General features: G+C 36.0%; 1 long non-coding RNA gene across 2 annotated transcripts in view; it reads right to left on the bottom strand.

Annotated features, from left to right (window-relative positions):
* Nucleotides 1-27505, bottom strand: part of LOC144340714 (uncharacterized) — a 74761-nt gene that overhangs the window by 12821 nt on the left and 34435 nt on the right. Inside the window, exon 3 of one of the 2 annotated variants that reach the window (XR_013416984.1) lies at nt 24092-26702. The exons of the other annotated variant lie outside the window; for it this stretch is intronic. This is a non-coding gene — a long non-coding RNA (uncharacterized LOC144340714). Of the gene's footprint in view, nt 1-24091; nt 26703-27505 lie in introns of those variants that run through there. 2 annotated transcript variants of the gene reach the window in all.

The raw sequence follows: 27505 nt of genomic DNA, 5'->3' as shown, positions 1-27505 counted from the left end.
AGAGAGAAAACAAGGGTGCTCCCTTGCACCACTTCTGTTCAACATAGTACTAGAAGTCCTAGCCAGAGCAATTAAGCAAGAGAAAAAATAAAAGGCATCCAAATAGAAAAGGAGAAAGTTAAGTTGTTGTTGTTTGCAGAAGACATGATCCTATATACAGAAAACCTTAAAGACTATACCAAATAACTATTAAAACTAATAAACAGATTCAATAAAGTTCCAGGATATATAACCAACATAGAAATTTACAAATATTTATATATGCTAATAATAAACTATCTGAAAAAGAAATTAAAATTCTATAATAGCTGCAAAAAAGATATCTAGGAATAAACTTAACCAGGAGATAAAAGATCTACACCCTGAAAACTACAAAACACTGATGAAAGAAATTGAAGAGGACACACACATAAATGGAAAGATACACTGTGTTTATCAATTGAAAAAATTAATATTGTTAAAATGTCTATGTTACCCAAAGTGATCTATAGATTGAATGTATCCCTATCAAAATACCTATGACATTCTTCACAGAAAGAAAAAACTTCTAAAATCCATATGGAAATCCAAAAGGCCTCCAATAGCCAAAGGAATCTTGAGCAAAAGGAACAAATCTGGAGGCATCTCACTATCTTATTTCAAAATATTTTACAAAGCTATAATAACCAAAACAGCATGGTAGTGGCATAAAAATAGACACATAGGCCAATGGAACAGAATAGAAAACCTAGAAATAAATTCATGCATCTACAGCCAACCGATTTTTTACAAAGGTACAAAAACACAAATTGGACAAATGATAGTTGTTTCAATAAATACTGCTAGGAAAATTGGATATATACATGCAGAAAAATAAGACTAGACCCTTCTTCTCACAATATACAAAAATTAACTCGAAATGGATTAAAGACTTAAATGTAAAACCCAAAATTATTAAACTATTACAAGATAACAAAGGGGAAACACTTCCCAACATTGAGCTGTGAAAGAATTTTTTAAATAAGGCCTGAAAGCAACAGGCAACAAAAGCAAAATAGACAAGTGGGACTACATCAAGCTAAAAAGAGTTTGCACAGCAACACAAACAATCAGCAGAGTAAGAAGACAACCTACAGTGTGGGAGAAAATATTTACAAGCTACGCATCTGACAAAGAATTAATATACAGAATATGCAAGGAACTCAAACATCTGAACATCAAGAAAACAATTAGATTGAAAATCGGCAAAAGACCCAAATAGACATTTCTCAAAACATGATATATAAATGGCTTAGAGGTATATGAAAAAATACTCAACATCACTAATCATCAAGGAAATGCAAACCAATCTCACAATGATTTGTGCCCAGAAGCTTTCTTAAAGGTTCTTCAAAAAATGTTCACTTCTTCTAGCTTCAATTGCTCCAGAGGATTTCTCTAACATCTATCCCATTTTGGCAGAAGCAAAATTAGACTTTTCATTTTGTACACAATGCTCGCTCTCCTCTATTTTCATAGACTTAAAAGTTTCAGAGTTTATCTTTCCTAAGACTGTTGAGTCTAGGACATGAATTTTGATTTCCTTTGTCCCATGCCTGCAGTTAAGGGCCAACCTTACAGTCTTTGGTATGTGGCTTCAATGATACTGAGACGGGCACCCACACACGTGCGCGCGCACACACACACACACTCTCACACTCGCACTTCTCATTTGAACTCAGAAAACTCTACAATAACCACAATGACAAATGGCGGTAATGTTCTCTAATTTCCTCTCACCTCACCATCCCTTATTTCACTACTGGGGAAACCATGCAGTAAGTGGGTCCAAAGTGTTGATTCTATTTAAACCAAGTACATTTCTTTCTATGATCACAAGGTGAGAGACCAGAAGGTGAAAATCAAAAAGATACTTGAAAGAGGATACTGATTCAAGCCAGAAGAGGTTGTCATTGCCTAAAACGGATCATCAAGCAAAAGGGCAGACTGCAAAAACTAAGAGCTATAAAGGCAGACTAGTTAAGGAGCCATCTTACCTTTCTCTCTCTCTATTCTTATCCCTTCCTATCCAAACTCTGAACCTCAGCCTGAGTTAGCTATTTAAAATACAAATCTAAATAACTGGTTCTTATATTTAAAACTTTTTAAAAATGCCTTACTCTTGGTTCTGGAATAAAGTCCAAAATCATTAGAAAGACGTAACAAAACTCTAGATGGTTTGACCCATTAATTGGTCTTACCACCTTCATTCTCTTGTCTTCAAGTCCTAAGGAAAACTTCAGATGACATCACAACATGCTAAAATATCTTCAGTGGTTCCCTATCACTTGTAGAATTTGAATTTCAACTTCTCAGCTCAAATTTATTCTGTTTTTTCCTTTTATATTCTTTACTTTGATGACTCACATTCCTCTGCCTCCTTGTTCTTTTTTTCTTCTATAGTCTCGCTCATCCCACCCTCTCCATGTCTAATTCCTTTCCAGTAGAACTTGAATCCCATCTCCTCCATGTCTCTTTTCTTAATTCCTCTTATCAAGAAATAATCTCTTTACCATCTGCATTATTATAATATTTTACCATGGCAAGTTACCCCTTGCTTCTTTGGGTTGTAGATAGGAATGTCCCTGTCTCATTTCATCTTCTTTCCTGAGCACTCCTTTAGATGCAAACCAGAAGCTGCATCTGGTTTATCACTTGTTTCAAAGCACCTAGCACAGTGTCAGGATTCTTAGCTGGCACTTGCTCAACAAATATTTATGCAATAAATGACTGTATACAACCATCAGAAATAAGTCACTTCAAGAATCTACAAACCCAAACTACTTCTGACTTCTTTTGTCTACTGTTGGCTAAGTGGAAAGTGCCAAACAGTCCTAGAATAAACGAATTACATTTTTAAAGATGAAGAAGCACAAAGCAAAGAAAACAAGAGGGAGATGATCACACCATGGCCTGATTGTTTTGCCCAGGAGGCTTCAAGGTCTTTAAACAGTTTAACCATGGGAGGCAAAGGATGGAATGTGTTCCTAATTAATGCTTTAAACTCATTATGCTTACAAGCCAGAAACTATAATAACCGCATAAGAATTTGAAAATTATTTCCACCAAGATCATGGCAGGTTTTTTGGGTTTTGGTTTGTTTTTGATAAATCTCAATCACTGAGCTTCAAAGAAGTCTGTGCCACTAGCTGAGCTGATATCAAAAACCAAATGGGGCAGGACTTGAAGATGGCAGTTTGATTTAGATATAGTTAGATGAACTATATCACCACACTAAAAATCTCTTCTTTTCCCTATCTTAATATTTCATAAAAATGTTACACAGTGCAGTCAGGAAATTTTCAGTGATTAGATTCTAAACACATTTATAGGGGACAGATTGCTTAAGTCAAAGTTAACTATGAAAGTTCATTAAATTTTTATGAGTTAGAATAAACAGGGTTTGAATATAATATAATTCTATTTCTCAAGGAGTTCAGCGAATTATTTTACCTTGGAGCAGGGGTAGATTATTGGTTTTTATTGGTTGGGCATCAGAGGAAGTAATTTGCTTATGACTAAAGCGCTTTGCTTTGTGAAAACCGTTTTCTTTTTTCCCCCTTAATTCATAAAGTTGAATTTATATGGTTAAATATTCATTAAATGAAATACGACTATGCTATATTTAATTCACTTGATCCTAATTCACATGTTGTTAGTAATTTCAGTACTCTTCCACATAATGATACTAAACAAATATTTGTTGAGTGGATATTGTATGAAGACACTAGTTTGAACTCTACAGGGAACATAAAGATAATCAGTGTATTATCCCTGAGCTAAGGTTTTTACAACTTTTAGGAGAGCTGTGGCAGCTGTGTTTCAAGGTGGTCCTCACTGAGTCTACCTGCTGATATTCCCAACTGTGTATAGTCCCTTTCTATACTGAATCAGGGCTGGCCAACAGAACATTGTAGAAATTATGATATGTGACATTCTAGGCTAATTCAAAAAGTCATCTCAGCTTCTGCATTGGTCTGTTAGATCACTCACTCTAGGGGAAGCCAGCTGCCTATCAAGAACCATGAATATCTGAGATTTTATCTTACTTGCAAACACACAAGTTACCTTGCCACAGTTTTGTGGATGGTAATAGAAGAAATGAGATCCCTGAGTCAAAGTCAAAGGACAGCTGATGACTCAAAACAATGAAAGTAACCAAAAGTTTAAGCATGTTCAGTTCCTTCAGCCCCAGTTTCCACAGACCAGTGCAAAGTGGAACAAGGGATGCTTATACATGCACTGGGTTGTGTTAAAGAAGATACACACCCAAATTTAGGAAACTCAATTTTTTACAATGGGCTGTAAACTTGTCTAACCTTTAGCTTAAGGACATAGTATCTTTATTAAGTGAAAAATCCATTCCCTTTGCTCTAGAGGGGGACTATCTTCATTAATCAAGGCAGTTTGCTATGCAAACATCTTCGAAAAGAGAATTCAGAACAAGGGAAATTTTAAGATCTCCTGCTCACAAGATGTGAGAGATGTATGGAGAGTCATCTCCTAACACTATAAAGCCGTGAGATGCTAAAGCACCCCTGGAGAAAGATCTATGTGGTAATGAACTGAGGACTGCTTCTAGCAACCAGCACCAGCCACCAGCCAGGTGACCACGTGACCTTGAAAGTGAATACTCCAGCCCCAGTAACCTTCAGATGACTGCTTTCTTAGCTGAAATCTAACTGCAATCTTTTGAAGGACCTCTAGCTGGAGACAGCCAAGAAGCTAATCTCAAACTCCTAATCCACAGAGAGTACAGGGATGATAATATTGTTGTTTTGTACCACTAAGTTATGAGGTGATTTGTTACACAATAATAGATAGCCCATACAAATTTTTGTTCTTAGAAGTGGGGTGCTATTGCAGCCAAAGTTTCAGAACGTATTAGTGGCTCTGGGGATGATGTAGTAGAAAGTCGCTTGGGAGGCCTATGGAGAGTGTTAGTTAATTAAAGCACTGGAAGCCTTGAAGCGATTTTTAGGAAAACTCTCAAAGTCTCATCAAGGTCTTTGAGGAGGCTGCTGGGAGGTCTTTAAAAGCGGTGAAGGAATGTTATTGGATCCTGGAAGAAAGGAATCTTTGTTACATAGTGGCAGAAACTTAGCAACACTGTTGCCTGCACTAACATGGAAAGTGGAAAATGTACCTAATGAATGGGATGATCGAGCTAGAGATTTTCAAGTTGAGTGTTGAATATCCCATCTGGCTTCTTTGTGCTACCTGCAGTAAAATGAGATAGATAGCCCTCTTGAGGACGCTTGAACACAATGTTTTATAGGCAACATACATCCAGTACATAATTTGCAATTCAAGCATATTGCATTTTTGGAAGGTAAATCACATTTTTTAATATAAAATTGAGTTATCTATTTAAACATTATGAATAAACACCATCTTTTAAGAAAAAGTAAGCTAGTAATAGAGAAAGGGAAAGTAAGAACCTTTGTTTCAGCTGGCTTTTATTAAGTGGCTTTGAAGGTAAACGTCAAAGAATAAAATGATTGGAAATAATATTTTCAGTATTAGCTTCCTGGAGGGTCAGATTACCCTCTCCTATAGAGCTAAAGGTCATCTACTATGAGCCAAAGTAAAATGAGGGAAGTCACCATGAAAATGGGTATTAAGGAGTCACTAGGATACAAGAGAAATATGAGGTATTAAAATAGAACCCTATTCTTAGAGAAACAGTGTTAAAACATATTTTCATGGGCAAGACTTTCCTACCTTAAATAATTATTCTGTCTTTGAAAAATTCTAAACAACAAGAAAACACTTGGTCCAAAGATTCAATAAGCTTTTAAGTTGCCAACTTTAATTTGGCAGTGATACTAAGCTGGTCTGTGAAAGCTGAACACATTGGACAGATTCAAATGATGAATTATTTAGAGGCCCATGCAAAATAGTTTCTGAACCCTTTCTTAATCACCTCCTACTATAGTCAACAATTATTAACTTTTCAAAATCTGTTAAACATGCTTTCCTTTAAATTTTGTAATTTCCTTTCTAACAAATAAAATCAAAACAGTCACAGGGTGACTCCAGTTCAGATATAGCAATTATATTTGGAATATTTTATTTAATGAACACTTCTAAAATTTTTTTCCAAAAAAAAAATTACAACCGACATTCTCTTCTTTCTTTTGCTTTTTTAAGAATATCTGTCTTTGGAAAAATAATGTCAGCTTCTAGCAGAAACTCATCAGAACGGTAAAACACTAGGGAAAAGGCTTTATTTCTTTCTTAGAAACTGAGTTTCTCACTCCACTCAAAAGAGAGCAGAATATTCTTTTCACTGTACATTTATCGAAAGTGAGCAGTCATGTGTTCCTGGACACATCAGAAGCACTGCCTTTATTTCCTAAGAAAATGTGGTTTGAAATTCAGTCTGGTATTCTCAACCCAAATACAGGTACTTCCCTCTTTGAATTCTAGATGCCAGAGACATTAATATGGAATGAAGACAAGCGTATCCCCAGACTCTGCCTGAAATGTGCTATAATAGAATGTGCACAGAGTTTGGAGGGTTAAGAAAACTGAATGTTGACCAAATTTTGCCCACAACTTGCTGTGCAGTCACTTGATACCTTTAAGCCTAAGCTTCCTCATCCATGAAGTAATTTCCAGGCATACCTTGGAGATACTGTGGGTTCATTCCAGAAGACTGCATAAAAGCAAATACAGCAATAAGTCAAGTTACAGAAATATTTTGTTTTCCCAGGGCATATAAAACTTATGTTGATACTATACTGTAGTCTATTAAGTATGCAATAGCATTATGTCTAAAGTAATATACCTACCTTAATTAAAAAATACTTTATTGCTAAAAATTCCTAACAATCATCTGAGCCTTCAGTGAATTGTAATCTTTTTGCTGGTGGAGGATCTTGCCTTGATGTTGATAACTGCAGACTGATCAGAGTAGTGGTTACTGAAGGCTGGTGTAGCGGTGGCAATTTCTTAAAACAAGACATGATGAATTTGCCACATTGATTGACTCTTCCTTTCTTGAAAGGTTTTTCTGTAGGATGCTGCTTGACAGAATTTTACCGATAGCAGAACTTTCAAAATTGGAGTCAATCCTTTCAAACCCTACCATTGCTTCATCAACTATTTTTAAACAATATTCCAAATCCTTGGTCATCATTTCAACAATGTTCACAGCATATTTATCAGGGTAGGTTCCATATCAGGAAATAACTTTCTTTAACTATCCATAAGAAACAACTACTTATTCATTAAAATGTTTTTATGAGATTGCAGCAATTCAGTTACATATTCAGGCTTCACTTCTAATTCCACTTCTCTTGCTATTTCCACTACATTTGCAGTTACTTCCTCCACTGAAGACTGGAGCTCTTCAAAGTCATCCATGAAGGTTGGAATCAACTTCTTCCCAACTTGTTAATGTTGATATTATAACCTCCTCCAATGAATCATGTATTTTCTTAATGGTATCTAGAATGGTGAATCCTTTCCAGAAGGTTTTAAATTTACTTTGCCCAGATCCATCAGATGAATTACTATCTATGCAGCTCTGGCCTTTAAAAATGCATTTCTTAAATAATAAGACTTGAAAGTCAAAATTACTCCTTGATCCATGGGTTGCAGAATTAATGTGTGTTAGCAGGCTTGAAAGCAACATTAATCATGTACATCTGCATCAGAGCTGTTGGGTGACCAGGTACACTGTCAACAAGCAGTAGTATTTTTAAAGAAATCTTTTTTTCTGCTATTTCTTTCCTTAAACCTCAAGAATCAACCTCTCCTAGCTTCAGAGATTTTCCTGAAGCTTTCTCACCTACATCAGCCTTTATAGAAATTGAAAAGAGTTAGGACCTTGGTCTGGATTAGGCTTTGGTTTAGGAAAATGTTGTGGCTACTTTGGTCTTCTATCCAGACCACTCAAATTTTGTCAGTATCAGCAGTAAGGCTGTTTTGCTTTATCATTGTTGTATTCACTGAAGTAGCACTTTAAATTTCCTTCAATAAATTTTTCCTTGCATTGACAACTTGATTAACTGGCACAAGAGGCCTAGCTTTTAGCCTATCTTAACTTTCAAACATACCCTACTCACTAAGCTTAATCATTTATATTATAAGCTTAATCACACATACAGGATATGTGCAACTTTTCCTTTCTCTTGAATACTTAGAGGCCATTGTAGGCTTATTAATTGGCCTAATTTCAATATTTTTGTGTCTCATGGAATAAGGAGGCCTGTGGAGGGGGAGAGAGAGAGAGAGAGAGAGATGGGGAACAGCTGGCTGGTGGAGTGGTCAGAACACATACACCATTTATCGATTATGCTTGTTATCTTCTATGGGCACAGTTCCTGATGCCCCAAAACAATTCCAATAGTAATAATAAAGATACATCACAGATATAAAAGTAATGAAAAAGTTGGAAATATTGTGAAAATTACCAAAATATAACAGAGACATGAAGTGAGTACATGCTGTTGGAAAAATGGTGCTGGTAAACTTGGTTCACACAGGGTTGTCACAATATTAATTTGTAAAAAAAAAAAAAAAAAGCAATTAACTGTGAAATGCAATAAAACAAAGTATGCCAATGGTTGCATTGTGAAGTAAGTTTCCTTCCAACTCAAGTAGTCTGTGATTCTGAAAGTCCCTACTTTTCAGATGACTATAACCTGATATAAAATAACGAAGTCCAGCTTTACTGAGCAATATCATCTGTAGGCATTTTTTTCCTCATGATATATTTTTCCCTAAGGTTAATGCTCAATTATCATGAAAGCTACACCCTTTTTCAAATCAGTCACCATAATTTAATGACAATGTCTGACACCTGTGAAAATTCTAAGATCTTGATATTGTTGGTCATGGTTATGTTATGTTACATATGTGATGAATTTTTTAACAACTTTGTCACTAAAATATAAGCTTATATAACTTTTTATAGAGGTAATCTTCATGAAAGCTGATTTCTGTCACTGGACATATGCTCTTTAACCAAATACCCTCTTTTGATTAATTGCTTCAATCACAAGTCATGATTGAGTTGCCATGATTGAGTTGTCATGACAGAGAGTATCTGTTCCATATTCAGGAAAACATTGATTGGTATAAAAATATGATTTGCATTTTGTATCATACGGTTTTCTTCTCCAAAGAAAGTGCAAAGAACAGGTGAGCCATGAGTTTGGCTTCCTGCTTTTTGCTAAACCCATACACATTCACTCAGTAGATGATGTCACAACACAGCTTGTTCACAGTAAACTTTTACAATACACTAGAATAAAATGAGGTATCAGTTTCCAACTTTGAAGTGCATACATCATATTATGAGGGGGGTAAAATTACTGTATATGAATATGAAAGGATTTTGATATTGAAGAAGATTTTCTATTCTTAAAAAAACAAATTTCTTTTCAAAATACCACACTAGCAATCTTTTCTAAAAGTAAGAACACTGTAGATACTTGTGTTGGTTTTCTGGCTATTTAAATAAGTGTGTGTGTATGTGTGCGTGTCTGTGTGTGTGTGTGTGTGTGTGTGTGTGTGTGTTTCTCCAAAAGAAAACAAAGTGAGCACATTTTCTGAAGAGGCATATTTGAACAGTTGTTCACTCATACTACTTTTAAGTCTTCTGTTTTTTATTTCTAACTTACAGAAGAATCATACTTTTAAAAACCCTCCCAAGTAAACAAAATTACTAAGAAATCTAAAATATCTGAACAGGAGCCAAACATGTAGGTAAATTCATCTTAAACCATTTGATTCACACGTGTTCCTTCCCTGACAAGATGAGACAAGCCAAACAGCATCCAGCAGCATTCCTCTGTTTTCCCTTTCGTTGTTTGCCAGTTAATTTCTATTCACTGGAAATGCCAATTTTCCACATGCTATTCAATGTGGTGTGCTTGTTTGAAAAGAAGCAAAGAAAAAGCACTAAAGATGCTAAGGACTTAACTCATTCCTCCCTTCTTTCCTCTCCTCCTCCCTAACAAGTTCCCTTTCTTCCAGGCTTAGTGAGAAACAAAAGCAGACTCATTCAACCTCAAAACTTGAACACATGCCAGGTGAAATATTTTAGTGAGGCTTATCCTCAACTTGGTCATACTGTATAGGTGGGCCTAGTTAAGTGGTTTTTGTTGGCTACTCTGCTTATTATGACTTTGCAGTCACACCCTCTGTGTCAAAGTGCAGCTCAGCAAAGCATATATATTATATGCACACACATATATCATTTTAGGAACTGAGGAAACATTATTTCAGTAAAAATTTTATCTACAATGAACTAATTTGATCTTTACTATATATACTATATATACACAGCAGCTTTTATATATCCTTATTATTTTTTCCTAATTAAGTAAGCTGGAAAAAAAAAAGTGGTGGTTCACTTGCTCTAGGACAGGTTTGAAAGTCGGATAGAAAGCAGGAGTACAAAATAAAACTTTCTGCTGGAATTATTTCACCTGTATCAACAAACAAGTTTCTCAGCCCCTGGAGGAACATGGCAAAGTCATGCAAATAGCAGGATCTAAACAATTCTTACAGAAGGTACATCTCCAGAGTCATTTATCCAGCAGAGGATTCCTTGCTCAGAATTGGCACCAATTAGGAGCAGTTATCAGTATACATTACATAAATACAACTTAGCATGTTTGCTAATAAAAAGAGCCTAAACTGTGGAATCCAAACTTTCTTGTAGATTGTGGGTGATTCTCAGCAAAGGAAATCCAACTAGTTTGGGATATAAACATGTTCCACACGTTCCTTTTGTGTTATGTTAATGGAGGTGACTAAGGATTGGTTATTACTATTATATACTTGGTAATATTTTAGGAGTAGAGATCAGCTTCAAGATCAGCTAGTTCAATCCTTTCATTTTACAGATGAAAAAATCTCAGGCCAGTAGGTGATTCATCAAATATCACATGGATAGTTAACAGCAAGAGGGGGATTTTAATGTGGTTTTCCTGACAGCCAATTCAATTCACCAAACTTGTGGTTCTACTTTTCCTATGAAGGAAATTTTCCTACTGATGCAAGAGGTGTGATGATATACCACAGTCCCTACCTACCTTTAAAGAAATAATAGAGAAATAAGACAAATTTTATGAAAGCAAATGAAGATATAAATTTCCATGGGGTTCAAAGGATGGAGAGGAGAAATTTTCCACATTTTCTCACTACTCTAAATCGTAATGATTCCTTTTTCACAACTATGGTAGAAGAGACACCTGAAAATGACCTCAGAAAAATCCATCAGCTTCATCAGGTGTTGGGAGAAAAGCTGAGTGTTGGGAGAAGCTGAGGCACGGCTTGCACGTCTGACATAATGTAAGAGTCTTGGAACATATCCGGGGTCCAGGGTCTAAAACCCCTTGTGGCCTTTGGAACACCAAGCTCTGTGCTAAAGGGTGGAAGGCTACCCTGACTCACCATAATCTAAGTCCAGGGCATAAAACCCCTCATGGCTTGGATAGAATCCAGGGCTCGTGGCCTCTGGAATGTGTCTAGACTTGCTGGCTCCTTGCTCCTTGCTCTCCCAGGATTGATTGTATCTTGAGTTAAAAGAACCTGCTCTCTATTATCTCAAGGAGCAGAGCAGATGCTAAACTATCACAGCTGTAAATCATGTGCTTAATGCAACCCTCCCTTTCACCCCTACATTCTCACCACTTGTTTCTTTGTTTGATCACCAATAAATAGTCTAGGCTTCCAGAGCTCGGGGCCTTCACAGCCTCCATACTTAGCAATGGCCCCCTGGACCCACTTTCTCTCTCAAACTGTCTTTTCTCATTCCTTTGACTCCGCCGGACTTCGTCATTCCCACCACCTGGTATTGGGTCTGATCACTCCAACATAAGGTAGCTACCCAAATTAAGGGTGACAAACTCATGCCCTAGGATGTAGGACTCTTCAGAGCATGAGGTTTACACATCGAAGAAAGAAAGGTAAAACTGATGCTACTATGAAACAGTACTCTATTTTAATGAAATGCCTGTTTCGTTAAAAACTCGAAATGATAACAATGTAAAGCAATATCTCTACTTTCAAACAACCAATAATAACGGGAAAACATGTTGTATAATGTAGCCCTTTGTTGATTCTGTACTCTATTATTATATTGGTCACTTTTGGATAAAATCTTATGACTTGTGCCCTTAAAATTTTTTTACATACTTGAATATATAAATTCCATTAGATTTTTGTTGATTAATGTTTCCAAATTATCACAGCATATTTAAATTAATAATTTAAAAAATTAAGTTCACATTTAATCAAGTTTTTGTTACCCCTGTAAATTTAGAATTATCAACAAATTTTATAAGCAAATTCTTAACTCTGTAATTCAAGTAATCAACAGAGATGGTGAATGAAAATCACGAACATCATTAGTGAATCCCATATTATTTCATATTGATAGTTCATCTTTAGATAGGACATTTGATTTAACCATTTATACAAGCAAAAGGACTATGATTAAGAGTACTTTTTCTAACTGATTTTAAGAGCGTGTCTTATCAGCTATATATTGAATATTCATGGAAGTGTAGCCCTCCAAGCACTAGAAAGTATACAGAATGATTGAGAAGAAAACATTAATGCTACCATTAAGAAATTTTTTATCTAATGAAGAGATACAATTCATGTAATATCAATGTGAGTCATCTAATGAAGAGATATAATTAACGTAATATCACTGTGAGTCATATGCGAAAGTTGACCCAAACACTGTTAGAAATGAGATAGTACCTGAGAGGAGACTAATCAGTCCTGTCCAGATGCAGAACAACATTAAAGAACAATCAAAGCCAGAAAGAAGCCAGCTTGGAAGGGAAGGGAAAGTCTATACTAATGCAAATGAAACATGAACTTTAATAAACATGAATATAAAGATTCACAAAATTAATTGGTTGCTAGAAGTACAGCCTAGACAATATTGTACATTATATAATACTCAACAGGGGGATTATCTTTTTGAGTTAAATATTCATTTTCATAAATTGTCAAGGCATTGTGATGAACTCAAACGCCTAAGAATAAACAACTTCTCACGAAGGGAGCTTAAATACGTCTATCACATTTAAGATGAGAACAAGCAGATTACCCCAGAGACAATGAGAACATTGAGATGAAAACAAGCAGATTACCCCAGAGACAATGCAGCAGTCAAAGACAAAGTGTGGAATAGGCAGAGGCAACATTGTGCAAAACACATTAGAGGAATGCATAAGTACTACAAAAACTTTTTTTTTTTTTTTTTTTTTTTGAGACGGAGTCTTGCTCTGTAGCCCGGGCTGGAGTGCAGTGGCCGGATCTCAGCTCACTGCAAGCTCCGCCTCCCAGGTTTACGCCATTCTCCTGCCTCAGCCTCCCCAGTAGCTGGGACTACAGGCGCCTGCCACCTCGCCCGGCTAATTTTTTGTATTTTTAGTAGAGACGGGGTTTAGAAAAGAAATGTCAAAGATGACATCCTCAAAGACTGCATGTGGAAGAAATACCTAGGCAAGAACTAAGAATCTCATAAGAAATGCCTGAAATAAAATGTGAACATCTCTACATGGACTAATCAATACAGAATAGTGAACCACCCTTATTGAGAGGATGCATTTGAGACTGATACTGTTTTGGCTGTTCTGATACTGGATTAAAATTCTCACCTATTCTTTAGAAAAGGAACAGGCATTGAAATTCTGATGCCTTCAATGCATAATTTTGTTTGTTGCACATAATGTTATAAAATCCTATTTATGTTTCTCATTATAGAATTTGGTTGAATATTTCTCAGCACATCTCTTTAATCATTTTATCGTTATTGTTATAATATGAATACCTGAATTTGTAGATGATAACGTGCTTTAGAGATTCGAAGTCACATCCAAAATTATTTGAATAAGCAATTAACAAAATAACAAAATATGGATAAGTACCACAAAAATGTACAATTCTCGTCAGATTCAAATAATGTAAATTAACATGTCAGTTTTCACCTTACAAAATGGCAAATATGTTTTAAAATAAGAGCAAATTTGTCAAGATTATATGAACTGCTGATGAACATGTAAATGTATACAACCATTCTGGATATTTTAAATCAAAATCATATATTTAAGGAATATAAAATATTTTATTATTTCTCATTGTAATATATTATGTAGCCTGATTTGTGTTGGGAGAATATTTAAATGATTGTATATTCACTCATTTCTCCTTTCAACAAATATTTACTAAGCCCCTATTACAGACTTCATGCTAGATGTGCAATGAACAAAATGTCCTCATGCAGTTTACATTTGAAATTAAATCTGATGAATATTGAAAGATGTTTTGATGTACTAAGCTGTAAGAAAATATTATAAGCCTCATAGTGTGAACTTATGTATATATATAGCATATTTATGTATATGAGTAAAAAACATTCTGAAAAAATATGTTTAGGATTTAATGCTGATAATGTATATCTAGTGAAACTAAGGGAATTTTTTTTTCTTTATGTTTATTAGTATTTCCTAATTTTCTGCAATAAATATGTATTTAAAAAATAAAATTTATCTTCTGGTAAGACAAGAAGCCATCCTTTATAGAGGCCTTTAAGGCTTACTCTTACCTGAGTTGGCTATAAAACATAAAGTCAGAAATTTATTTTGCTGAATCATATTCCTAGAATCTTCATTTAAAAGCAAGATAGTGGAAAATAAATGATTTTTACCTGTTGAGTAGCTACACAGAATAATAATTTGAAAACATAATACTATTTAGACTTATTTTATTTTTACTATTACATAACACTTTCTAATGAAGTTATTTGATTCTGATAATCTTGTAATGTGTTCAGGTCACAGATAATTATCTGTATTTTACAAGTGAGAAAAACTAAGACTTTGGAAAGTTTGAGTCTTTTGCTCACAGGCCCAAAGGAAGTAAGTAGGGAGGTAGGAATTAGAATTCGGATCTTCCGAAAGTACACTTTCTACCTTTGTATGGTCTGTACAAAGGTTTTTAACACATGGAAAGCCTGCTGTTAAATGTTGGTTCTATAAAAAAATACTAACATAATGAAATTCCATTTGGCTTATGATGTGTCCTTTTCCATTTGGTTTATAATGTGTCCACGGTCAAATGATACTAAATCCTTTTCCCAACTGCTTATGGTAGAAAGAAATAAAGCATCTCTTTAAGAGCATTAGTTGAGCTTCTTAATAAAATATAAAGTGTTTAAAAAGTGGGAATGGGAGTATTTCCATTACTTGTGAAATGTTTAAGTTTTGAGAATTTGGTATATGTGCCTCATAAGAAATTTTTCCACTCCCAGGGGAAGGCCCTGGTTGGTTTATGAGTGGGCATGTGACCTAAAAAGTTTCAATTAGGCTGAATCTCAGAACTCTCATTTCAAATGCTGGGATAGAAGCTTCCTTCTCCTCCTCCAGACCTTGTGGTGTGCACGTGGGAGTCCAAGGACTAGAATACTCATTTTCAAAGCCTGACATTGGACCCAGGAGACAGGGAAAAACCATCCTCAGGAAGTCACAGTGAGTTCCTTGATTTAGTTATACAACCAGTATGTTCCCTTATTTTTAAGCCATTTACCATAAGATAATCTGATCCTTACAATGAATAGTATTACAAATGACATAATCCTTACGACCTTCTGTAAACTTCTTAGCCTGATCCACGCTTTGTGATCTGATTCCTTCCTGCTTCTCTTGCTTTGTGACTGGTCGTCTTCCCATACTCACCTTTTTCTCCAGATGTGAGGTACCATGATGATGTGAACACATTGTGCTGTTTGAGATCTTCACATATGGACCTTTGTATGTGTTTGTCCCTCTTCTAGGAATGTCTTTGTTCCCTTTCTTGGTCTATCTAATTCTATTTATCCTTCAAAACCTTTCTTCTATGTGATGCCCCGAAAAAGATTTTCTGTACCATCTCCCACCTGACATAACTGTCCCTCCTGTGTGTGTCCATGGTATTATCTTATCTTTCCCATAGTATTAATCCCATTGTTTCATAATTGCTTCTTCTCAACCAGACTAGAAACTCTTCAAAAGAATTCATGTATTATTTGGCTTTGCCTTTATTTTTTTTTTTAATCGCCAGTACCTAAACTAACAATTGGTATTCAAATATTGACAGAATTAATAAACGTGTCAGGTAAAATCATCACCTACAAAAAAAGAATAATAATAACTAATTCTGGCATGAGACAATGTTGTTATTTTTGTTTGGTTTCATTTTGTTTGTTTTAGGTTCTTATGTAGAAGCCAGCAAACCTAATGGATTTTAATTACTAGGAATGTGTTTCCACAGTTTGGTAGAGTTTATTAGCTTAACCCCATTAGTAGATTGGTGACCAGATAGAAAATGTAATTACTGATGAGTTGCCTTCTCTGATAACCTGTCATTAGTCACCAGAGAGAAATAAGTGAGAAAGATTGAATGGATCAGTGAAAATCCACCCCGGCAACTTGAAAATTCTCAAAGCACATGATTTACACAATACAGTCATGCTTATTTTGACTGAGGATATAAATGAAAAGAGGGGGCATTTAAAGGATTATTGTGGAAATTTTATATTACTTGAGAAAAATTTTATTTCAACCTTTTTCACAAAGAGATTGCTTTGCTAAATGGGGATTTATTGTTAGATATACAGGAAGCAAAGCAGTTTAAGACATTGTGTCTTTCTCCAAAGTGTTGCCCTAGATCCCAGTTTTTCCATGACTGGGACATTTAGCACGCTTCATGGATAATGTCAGCAGTAGCTCAGCATCATTTCAGAAATAGTTGGATATGTCCTCTGAGATGACCCAGTGATATCTTTTTCATAAAAGATACACAATAGAGGAAAAATCTTAGTGACCTCTTTTTTTTTTTTTTTTTAAACAGTGAAGCTTGCCAAGATTGCTTCTCCTTATTCTAAAGTTGGTTTTGGCATATTTGTTATCAGACATCTAAGTGTCATTCAGAAACCTTCCTCACAGGAAACAGATGGCCCATTCACATCAGAATAATTTAAGAAGGGTTTGTTTACAAAGGGACTAATGACTGAGATGTGAATACAGTTTAAGAAACAACTCAGATCATGCAGGGACCCAGCACTAGCATCAATAGAGCTCTCACTCTCCTCTCCCATCCCATGGCCAGAGGGGTGAGAGGAGGAACTCGCTAGGAAAAAGGTGAGAGCAGAAGGCCACCTGGAGAGGTGCAGGAATTTCTCATTGAGGGCACAGCCAGTCCTAGGAATAAGTCCCTGATGTCACTCTCTTCCCTACTTCCTGCCTCCTACTAGGCTCCTCCTTGACTGAAGTCAGAAAGGAGGCTTTTTGTTGTATTACAAGACAGTCAGCGCTTTCTGCTCAATAATGTGACTGCCTGGATGGAAAGCCTACACCTGCAACTACAGAAGAAACAAAGTCTCATCAACTATCATATCACTATAGGATAATATCAATTCAATCATATTACCTCCTGAAGCCTAAAAAGTTAACTCTTCTAATTCTTCCTTTTTTTTTTTTTTTTTTTTTTAAGAGTCAAGGTCTTGCTCAACTCCTGCTTATCACCCAGGTGGGGGTACAGTGGCACGATCATGGCTCACTGCAACCCTGATCCCTGGGGCTCAAAAGATGACACTGCCTCAGTCTCCTGAGAAGCTAGGACTACAGATGCATGCCACTATGTCCAGCTAAATTTTTATTATTATTTTCTGTAGATATGTGATCTTGCTATGTTGCTCAAATTGATCTTGGACACTTGGCCTTAATCTATTGTCCCACCTTGGCCAAAGTGCTGAGACTACAGGCATGAACCAGCAGGCCTTGCCTGCTATACAAGGGAAAGGGAAGAAAAAAATAATGAAGTATCATAAAATATAACCTCTAAATTCTCCCTCTGTAGGTGGCCACTAGCATAAATCGATGATCATAACTGCCTGCTTCCACCATCCAATTCCAAGCTCTCTTAGCATCTGGAAGTACTTCTGCTGGATGAGAGGTTTTTGTCTACTGGGATGACTAGAATATTCATTCCTCCTTTTGTGAATAGTCTTTGTACTCTCAGTGCAATCTATACTGGGCTCCAACTTTTATCACAGGCCTACTGGTGGGTCTGAAACAATAGTCAATATTTGTTGTGAGACAAGGAAAGTTTATGGGAATTTGAGAGTCAGAGTTCTTAGCTTCATCTATATCTACCAAAATGTCCTCACCCATTGAGGCAGAGTTTCATTGATTCCTGACAATTACCTTTTACTTAGCATGAGACCTGGCAGGTCAAGTTTATAATTAGTGCTAAAACTTTGCAATATTTACAATCATACCCTGAGCTTGGTTGTCAGCTGCATCTGTCCTGTGACTATAGGAGAGAAGTGCTTACCCTAAGTTATTCAGGAAACCCTCTGGCTCTCTGTATACACTCTTAATTACACATTTATAGTTATAACTCTCTTTTTCCCTATGTATATTTTGTAGAACTGTAACAAGAAATTAAGTGACTCAATAATCTTAATTGTTAGAACAGCTAAGCCCCACAACCACTTGATCTCTGCTAGCACATTATCCGATGTGCAACCACCAGAGATAACTTGAATATTTATGATGCTCTCATATGCCATATACCCTATCTGATTCCTCCCACCCACAGCAAAAACAAACAAACAAACAAACAAAAAATTATCTCTATACTCCTCAAAGATATGATGTATGAATCCTACGATCTCCTTTCAAGAGAGCTGTTTCCTGGGGCCACTTCTAGTACCAATGAATGTATCAGCCAAAGTCCCAGCAGAATAGAAATAATTAGATGAGTATTTATTTAAAAAGTAACAGATTATGAATGTTTGAGTGGAGAGGAAGTGAATCACCACGTGGCCAGCAGTAGTAAACTGTTACCACTCTTAATCCAAAAGTGTTGAGGAAAGGGAGAAGTGAATAGAACCTCAAATGAAACAGTACAGAGCCAGAGGACATGGGAGGTCTGTGGATGTGACCAATGCAGGTCCATTTTTGAGGCCAAGGACAGATAGATGAGGGAGAGTGGCTCGAGGGGTCACACAGAGGCAAATGACACAATGGTATTTGTTTCCTTCCTCTCTGCGAAACCGCTTTCCTATCACCCGGGCTGGAGTGCAGTGGTGACATCTTGGCCCACTGCAGCCTTCACCACCCAGGTTCAAGGAATTCTCATGCCTCAGCCTCCCTCCCAAATAGCTGGGACTACAGGTGTGCACCACCATGCCTGGCTAATTTTTGTATTTTTAGTAGAGGCAGAGTTTTGCCATATTGACCAGGCTGGTCTCGAACTTCTGACCTCAGGAGATCTGACGGCCTCAGCCTACCAAAGTGCTGGGATTACAGGTGTAAACCAACACCCCCGGCCCTATCCTTCTTCCAAATGATACAATATTATCTTTTCTTGAACTATCTGGTTTAATTCATAGACTCTAGTTTTTAATTTATGTGTACACTCTTGTGACAGTAGTAAAATGTACCCTTATTTTTGTGTTCTTAACATGCACTCTGCTATTACATATCCATTCTCATACTTTTATGTATGTACAAATATACACAGTCACTTTTCCCCCCAAATATGAATATAACCAGTGACCATGTCTTTTTTTTTATCATTAGACTATGTCATAGGCATGTACAAATATTAATGACTTCTTGAGTTTAAAAGGTGAGACTTGATAACTGTACTTGGAATGAAGTATAATCCTAAGAATGGTATCTTTCCATTTCCTCTCCCTTCCAGCATGAGAATTCTTTCTTCGATTGAAAACATTCCGTTTTCAATTTATTTCATCATCTGGGGGAAGTGCTGGCTTTGAAAATGCAATTTAAAGTATGGCTTTCAAAAAGTGGCAAGGGATATCTTTATTCTTGTAAGGAGTCATGAGGTTTTTTTAAATATCTCATGTCAGTAATGATTCCTGATTTTCTTAACAGGGCTTAAAGTTGTTTTTATAAAAATCTCTTTTAATTACCTCAAACTTTTATTTGAAACAGAGAGTGGGTTTATCTGAATGATTCTCCAAAGAGATATCATAACAGAGCATAACCAATTTAGTTGAAAATTGAGGAACGCATGTTGACCATCTTGTTGTTCAGTTTCAGAAAATTTAAGGTCTGAGCATTTTTATTGTAAGAACAATAAACTACAAGGTAACTACCCTAAAAGATCATTTTGAAACATCTTTTTTTATCTATAAAATGTTACTGATTATGGCATGGGGAATAAATTCATAGTAACACTGTTCTAGATCCATTCTCATTTATAACAACTTAAAACTCAGATGGCAATATTATCATGGTTTCCAGACTCAAATTACCATAGGCATTTCCACCATTGTTTACTTGTTTTCCAACTATCTCACATTGATCCATAGTCAGTCCATGATTATTTGGGACATAAAATATCTATATCATTTCACAATGTGAAAAATAATACATTCTTGAAATGGAGACAATTCAACTAAAGTTACATTTAATCTCTATGAGAAAGAAAGAAATAGAAACTGAGATGGTTGATTCTCTACTGTAGTGATTTAGGCTCCTAACAATTCAATTTTATACTTTAAGGGGATACCATATTGATCATTTTGCTAGGAGACTCTACTCAGTCCTGTTTATTGGCTCAGCAGTTATAGCAGACTTGTCCTTTGTGTACTAATTAGGTTATGTGGAGCACGATTTTTAAAATGCTGGTTCCAAATCTCCACGTGTATATGGAGTGACAAGTTTCTGCCTCTCTCTAGAGGTCAAGATAAAAATCAAGCAATATGTAAAAACTTAAGTTTAGTCCTCTTTTCAGTTTTGAGAAACAGAGAGCAGATGGGCAAAATGAATCTATTTTCCCTACTTAAAAGAAAAATCTTATCGCTAGCATGTCATAACCTAAATAATCTATATGAAATCCACCAATGCCTTTAAAACCAAATATTTCTGGCCCAGAAAGGGCTAAAGACATCATTAACATGAGCTTCTGCACATAAAAAAAAAAGATTTTCAAACTCTCCATGTAAAAGCGTGGCTTAAGACAATTCTAAATAGTAAGAACGTATCTGATGTTAAAATAACATTAGACGTGGGTTGGAATTTACTAACGTTAAAGGCCATTTTCGTGATGAATTTGGACAGGAAATGGTCATTTAAAATGTAATCATATGCTTCTAATTGTGATGTAATAGCACACTCAATGCTGAAAGGCAGCATGACCAACAAAACAAGACTGAGCAATAAAGGAATAGAAAAAGAATTAATACCAGGCAGGACAGTTTCAAATCTCTTTGAAGACTTTTCAGTGAAAACATCTTTTAATCTTTTTTTGTACTCTTAACCTGGAGAACACTGGTAGAAATTCAATGAAGCAAGAATGTGGCTGGAATGTTTCCAGAAGAGTTGGGAAAGAGCAGGATATGAGGCAATGGCTTTGCCTGCCACGCTGGCCCAAAGGTAGGTCCAGAAAAGAGGCCTTACATTCCAAAGATCCTCCGTTGACTCCGAGTCTCACACTTTTTCCACTGTACCATGTGTGTCCAGTAAGTGTTGCCTAAGAAAATATTGGCTAAAAGGCCAATTTGGATTAAAAATGGGTTTGTCTGAAGCTCGAGTTCACAATTTTTACCACGTCACTCTCCTATTCAGAAACCCTTCAGTGGCCTTCGTTTCAAATGTGATGTGTTAACCAAGTGCATCATTATCTTGGGCTCCCATTAAGCCTCTCTCAGCCTTGCCAGTTTCATCTCTCATTACTTCCCCACAGGAAGGTTCTGACTCATTCAAATCAGTCCATTGCTCAGCCATTGTGCTCTTCCACCACTGTATATATTTGATCTGGCTGTTCCTCCCATCTGGAACACCTCCTCTGTCCTCCGTTTATTTCCATCCTATCCAATATTTACTGCAAGGGTCAGAAACCCACCTCTTTTGTAGGTGTTTCCTAAGAGCTCAGTTGGTCCCCGGTTCTCCTTTCCTTCCCTGGACACCTAGAGTACACACTCTCAAGATCACCTATTTGGCTCTCATCAGATTCTACTTAGAGTTGCAAACTCCCTTTCCTGGAAAGCTGCTACCATGTTGGCAAAACCCCAGATCATAGCACAGTGCCTGCATCAGGAGCCCATACAACGTCATGTGCACTTTTGCACATAGAGCTTTCGCATATCCCACAGCTTAAATAAACAAGCTTTCATGCCCTCAATCTATAGAGTACACAGAGGGTTTTTACATTTGCTATCTTGTTTCACAATATCCTTTGAGAAAGGCCTGACAGATATTATAATCTCCATTTTACAGACAAGAAAGCTGAACCAGGAAATCAGGAGTGATTTGCCCAAGGTCACATACCAACTAAGGGGCAATATGAAGGCGTACAGGCTTCTTTTCTGATTCTCTAATGCTCATTTGGCTTACTCGTTTTTTCTGTGTCTAATCACTTTTGTTTTGCAGTTTTAAACACTGTGATTTGGAGTTTTCTCTATAAAGTATTAAAAACACAGAGAAAAAAAGACTTGATACTATAAGATCAGAGAGATACAAAGCTAATCAACAGAATAAAGGTATATGATCAGTATTTTAAATGACTTGGGCAACTGATGCAAAAGAGAAAAGAGCGTGAGAGCTCTTAATGTTGAATCAAATCATGAAGACTTAAGTCTGGTATAAAGAAAAATGAGATGAAAGTCTACAAACAATGTTTTAAAATTATGTATGTCTCGAGCTTTTTTTCTAGAGTTTTAAGTCATACACTGAAAGATGAAAAGAAATACTACACTATACAAAATCCATTAAAAAGAAAGAAAAAATATGCTTAAGGTAAGGATTCCATTAACTAATCTGTTCTAGTGTTGAATTGCTAGCATTTCTTAAATGCAAACTCTGAGTCAGGCCCAGTCCTGAGTACTTTACATGGATTATGCACTCTCTCTCTCATAATAGTGCTCAAAAGTGTTATTATCCCGACTTTTCAGAGGAAGAAAGGCATAGAACAGGTGCTGATACAGGTGTGATTTTCAACATGTGTCACCTAACTCCTCAGCTCAAGCTAAACTGTATATAATCACCCTTGTCATCGGGAAAATCTGAATCCAATTATTCCAATTATTTTTAAGTCAAAGTAAGTATATTTGGGCTTTATGCTGTTTCCTAATAATCATCCATATGTTTTTTACCAAAACTACTAAAACCCCTTGAGGTCTTGCTAGAACTGCATACAATGCCAATGACGTAATACTTCCCCAGAGGACTTGAATATCACGTTTGGGACAAAACAGTCTCCAGGACAAGCTCCTTTGTGCTTTGCAGTGTATACACATCTGTTTGCTTCTGCACATGGAAGAAATGAACACATGTGACTCTGTTAGGGTTGCCAAATATCTCTGACTATGAAAGGCAACATTTGCTTTAGAAAGATATTTAGGTCTCAGTGGTCTCTAGCCTTGTTGAATATAACCATAAATGCACACATTAACATTTTTCAAGGAATGCAACTCAGTATTTTTGCTCTTAAAAAAGTGATTATTGTTGGGGATGATCCATTCTCAAACATTTTTGTGTTTGACACATTCCTTACACTATTAGCAACACAAAGTAAGAGCTAACAGATGGTTATTGAACCCAGACAGACATGGATGTGAATCTCAATCCTTCCATTACTAACTTTGTGGTAAGGGGCTTTCACTGGACTTATCTGAACTTTGGTTTCCTTATCCATAAAATATAAAACTAATTAATAGGATTTGGGTGAGGACAAAACAAAGTAATAAGTGGAAAATCTAGGGATTATGGCTAACAAATGCTCCATAAGTATTAGCTTGACAATATAACTGCAGAGAACACAGAACACATATATAGAAAATGGATTTTGCTAGACAGACAAATATAAACATATCAATATAGTTGACTGTGAATATAAGATTATGAATGTTTCCTTTTTCATTCTAATTTTCTATATCTTCCAGAATTTTCATTAATAAGTAAAATAGAATTTTGGCTAAGGAAAGACATCACTTTCCTGGCAGTAGCAAGAAATCTCAGTATACAGAGGTTGACGTTGTTATCCACCTCAGTTCATTTGCAAGAAATCAGACACAGTCTCAAGGTTTTATATTAAATTTATTACAGCAACCATTTTTTTTATTTGATTAGTTCTGTGAACACATTTCCAATGATCGAGCAGTTCGCAATCCCAGAAAACTCATTTTTAAGTGTAAAGATGTGGATTCTACAGGAAAAAAAGAAAAAAAAAGAGTAGCCAAGAGTATTTACACGGGACTCTCACTTAGCACAGAGTATGAATTTAAGAGGTTAAGCTGGCACACTGAGAACACTGAACTTGGAAAAGCTGCCTCTAGCATAGTCTAAGGAAACTCTGAGGCTGTAATTTTCAATCGGCAGTCCACATCCTTTGGTAAACAGTGGTTTAGGATGAAGAAGACTATTTCACCTGACAATACCCATTTCAGGACTTGTCAATTTAGCTAGCAGAGCTTGCTTTCCTTGAAACTGGTAACCTCCTTTTAGGAGAATATGACTCCTCGGCAGGAAATCCACCTGCAACACCTGTGAATACCGGCTATTCCTGGAATGAATTTCACTGTAATATAATGAAAATGACCTTTACATAGATGGATCTTTTTTGAATGGAGGTACCTAGTGTGAGGAAATGAACTGGAGAAAAATGAACATGAATATAGTTTCTAGCCAGGGAATGCTTCAGGAAAAATATATGAAATGGATACTCTGAACCGTGTTTAGGCATGTCCTTGTGTAATTAACCCAGAGCAATGTATTGATCTTAAAAATTTCTTCAATTATGGAATCATTGGTTCTGGTATAACCTAGGTTTATGTGGGTTAAGTCAGTCCTTCCCAGCAAACCTCAGAGAGCTGACAATTGAAGTTACAGATGTGTGAAACTGAGGCACAAAGAGATGTGGATTAACAACTTTGCCAAACTCGTAGTGAATTCACAAAAGGTGCATGCTACATTGCTCTAAATTGAGTGGTACACATGAGTCATCTGCTTTTTCTATACTTTTCCCTTTGTCCCTTCAATTCCAAATCTGTCACTTAAAAACTTTCCAACACAGCAGAGAGCAGAGAACTATGCTTTGGGGTTTATGCTTTCAAAGGCAATTTCGGTTAGCAAAAGATGCAAGTCAAGGCAGGTCTCCTTCTGCTGTCTCTCATACTTCCCTCTGTACTCAGTGACTTGTGGTTACTAGTGGATTCTTGCCAGGCATAGCTCCTGTGATGGTCATCTCCCAGTAGAGCCCTTTAAAATCTTCAGTTTGACCCTGGGTCTCTTTGAGACTGGAATGCTCAGTGTGATTATCAGTATGGGTCAGTTTATAACATTTATTATATTCTCAATTCATTGGACATCACAATGTTGTACACACTGTGGATACAATAATGAATACTACAGATGGGATTTCTGTGACAAGAACATACAATGGGGTAAGGAGAGTCACTTCCCCTGGAGCTCCTCCAGACAACCACTGTGTTCAGAGCTCCCCATAGCACTGGGAATTTGACCTATGTAATAACACAGCGCCTGATGTTCTCTTCAGTGCCTTTCATGGCTGGAAGCAGATTACAGTGTGCTGGACTCCACTTTCCCATTGGGTGAGCTCTCTTGACTGTTATTGATGCCAGGATGCTCAAGTGTTTTATTGTAGAGTCATTCATTCTGTCTTAGGCAGGTACAAATTCAGTTCACCAGAGGAGATGGTAATTCTTTATCTGCCTCATGTATACATGATACATATAGGAAATAAATGCTGATGTGTCTTTGGTTTTCGTTTAGTTCCCAATATGGTCATGCAAAAGGAACTTAAGTGATCCTAGAATGCATTAAAAAGATCTTCCAAAAATGATGAGCACTTAGCCTGTGTTTCAACTTTCTCTACAAGTTCTGCCCATTGCAACCAAAAATTTAAAAATTGGAAAAAGGGTGATTTACTAATTTTCTTCTCTGTTGTCTTAGATTTCACATTTTGAGTAGAGAGAAGCAAACAAAATACAGAGGGAATGTTATCTATCTCTCTTTAATTGTATTTCAATCCGTTTTCTATGGATTCTATGACTTAAACATGGATAACTTGGGTCAAAGTAATGTCAATTGTCTCTATATAAACTAAAATAATATATTACAATTGTGTTATGTTTCTTGTCTTCTAAACATTTTATAATTCATAGAAGTAATTTACATATCTAGAAGCAAGCCCATAAATCCAAATATATATTAAAATAATTATCACAGAGTATCAGTATAGTTTCCTTCATCTTATACTATAAATCATTGCTTATTATCACTCATTGAATTTGTTTGCAATATATAACTCTTGTTTTACATACAAAGCTTATTTAGGAGGAACTAGATCGACAGGTGGGTAGAACTATTGGTGCATACATAAGGCTGCATTCTGCAGGACGTTTTTATGCATTGCTTTCTAAAGTAATTCTAAGAAAGACATCCAGACTAAGTATGGAACCCTACATTAGGCTGACATCAAAAAGCAATAAAATAAAACTTTCCAAAGCTTCTAGCTTTGGAACGCTAAATGTGGTCAACTTAAAATGATTTCCTGTTTCCAAAAAGGTTTTTTGTTGTTTCCCCCCCGCCCCCGCCCCAACAAGAAAATCCTCTCTCTGGAAATATCAGATGTCTTCATGGTTATTTGATATTACTGCCCAGGAGAATCTGAGGGGAAAAAGAACAGAAAGAAACTGAAAAAGGACCAACAGAATACAGGAAACCTTTCTTGGAATTTCAAAGGCAGTAAAATGTAGAATAACTTAGCTATGCTCAGACATTTTATATAGAAAGCCTGAAGAACTGAGAAAAGAAACATCTGTATAAAGAAACATATAGACATTATATATGTAGCTTCATACTACATAAATTAAACTCAAAAGAAGAGAAAAACCATTGAAATCTTTTAAAAGAGACATTAACAAAATATTTAGTACAAATAAATGAATGAATAATTTGAATGACAGGGAACTAGAGAATAGTCATTCAAATGTTCCTAAAATGGTACAGCTATTACTGTTGCTGCTTTTCTGTATTTGTTTACACCTAAGGTAGTTATTTGTTAATATGTATCACCTTTTATACAAAAAATTAACATACGATTTTAGAGAATGAAATCTTTTATGACATTGCCAATTTGTGTTGTCTCTTATCAAGCCATTCTTCACTGCTGTTACAAAGGAATAGGTGAGGAAACTTCCAAGTTTCTACATAATCCTGACAACCTAATCGCCCAAAATGGAACAGAGAAAATTGTGGTACTTTGTTTTTGAACAACAATAATTGCTATAATTAGCACACCAGAAAGCAATCTTGCTGAAAATGAAAAATATATTAGACCTCTTGTTCTTTTCAAACTAAAAGTTAACTATAAAAATAGTGGCTTGTGATTTGGGAAAAATTAAATATAGATAAATTTTGAAATGATACATTAATACTTTTTGGATATCTTATATTCCATGCAAGACTAA

Source organism: Macaca mulatta, chromosome 4 (genome assembly GCF_049350105.2).
Source record: "Macaca mulatta isolate MMU2019108-1 chromosome 4, T2T-MMU8v2.0, whole genome shotgun sequence".
Lineage (NCBI taxonomy): Eukaryota > Metazoa > Chordata > Mammalia > Primates > Cercopithecidae > Macaca > Macaca mulatta.
This window is presented reverse-complemented; position numbering and strand designations above follow the sequence as displayed.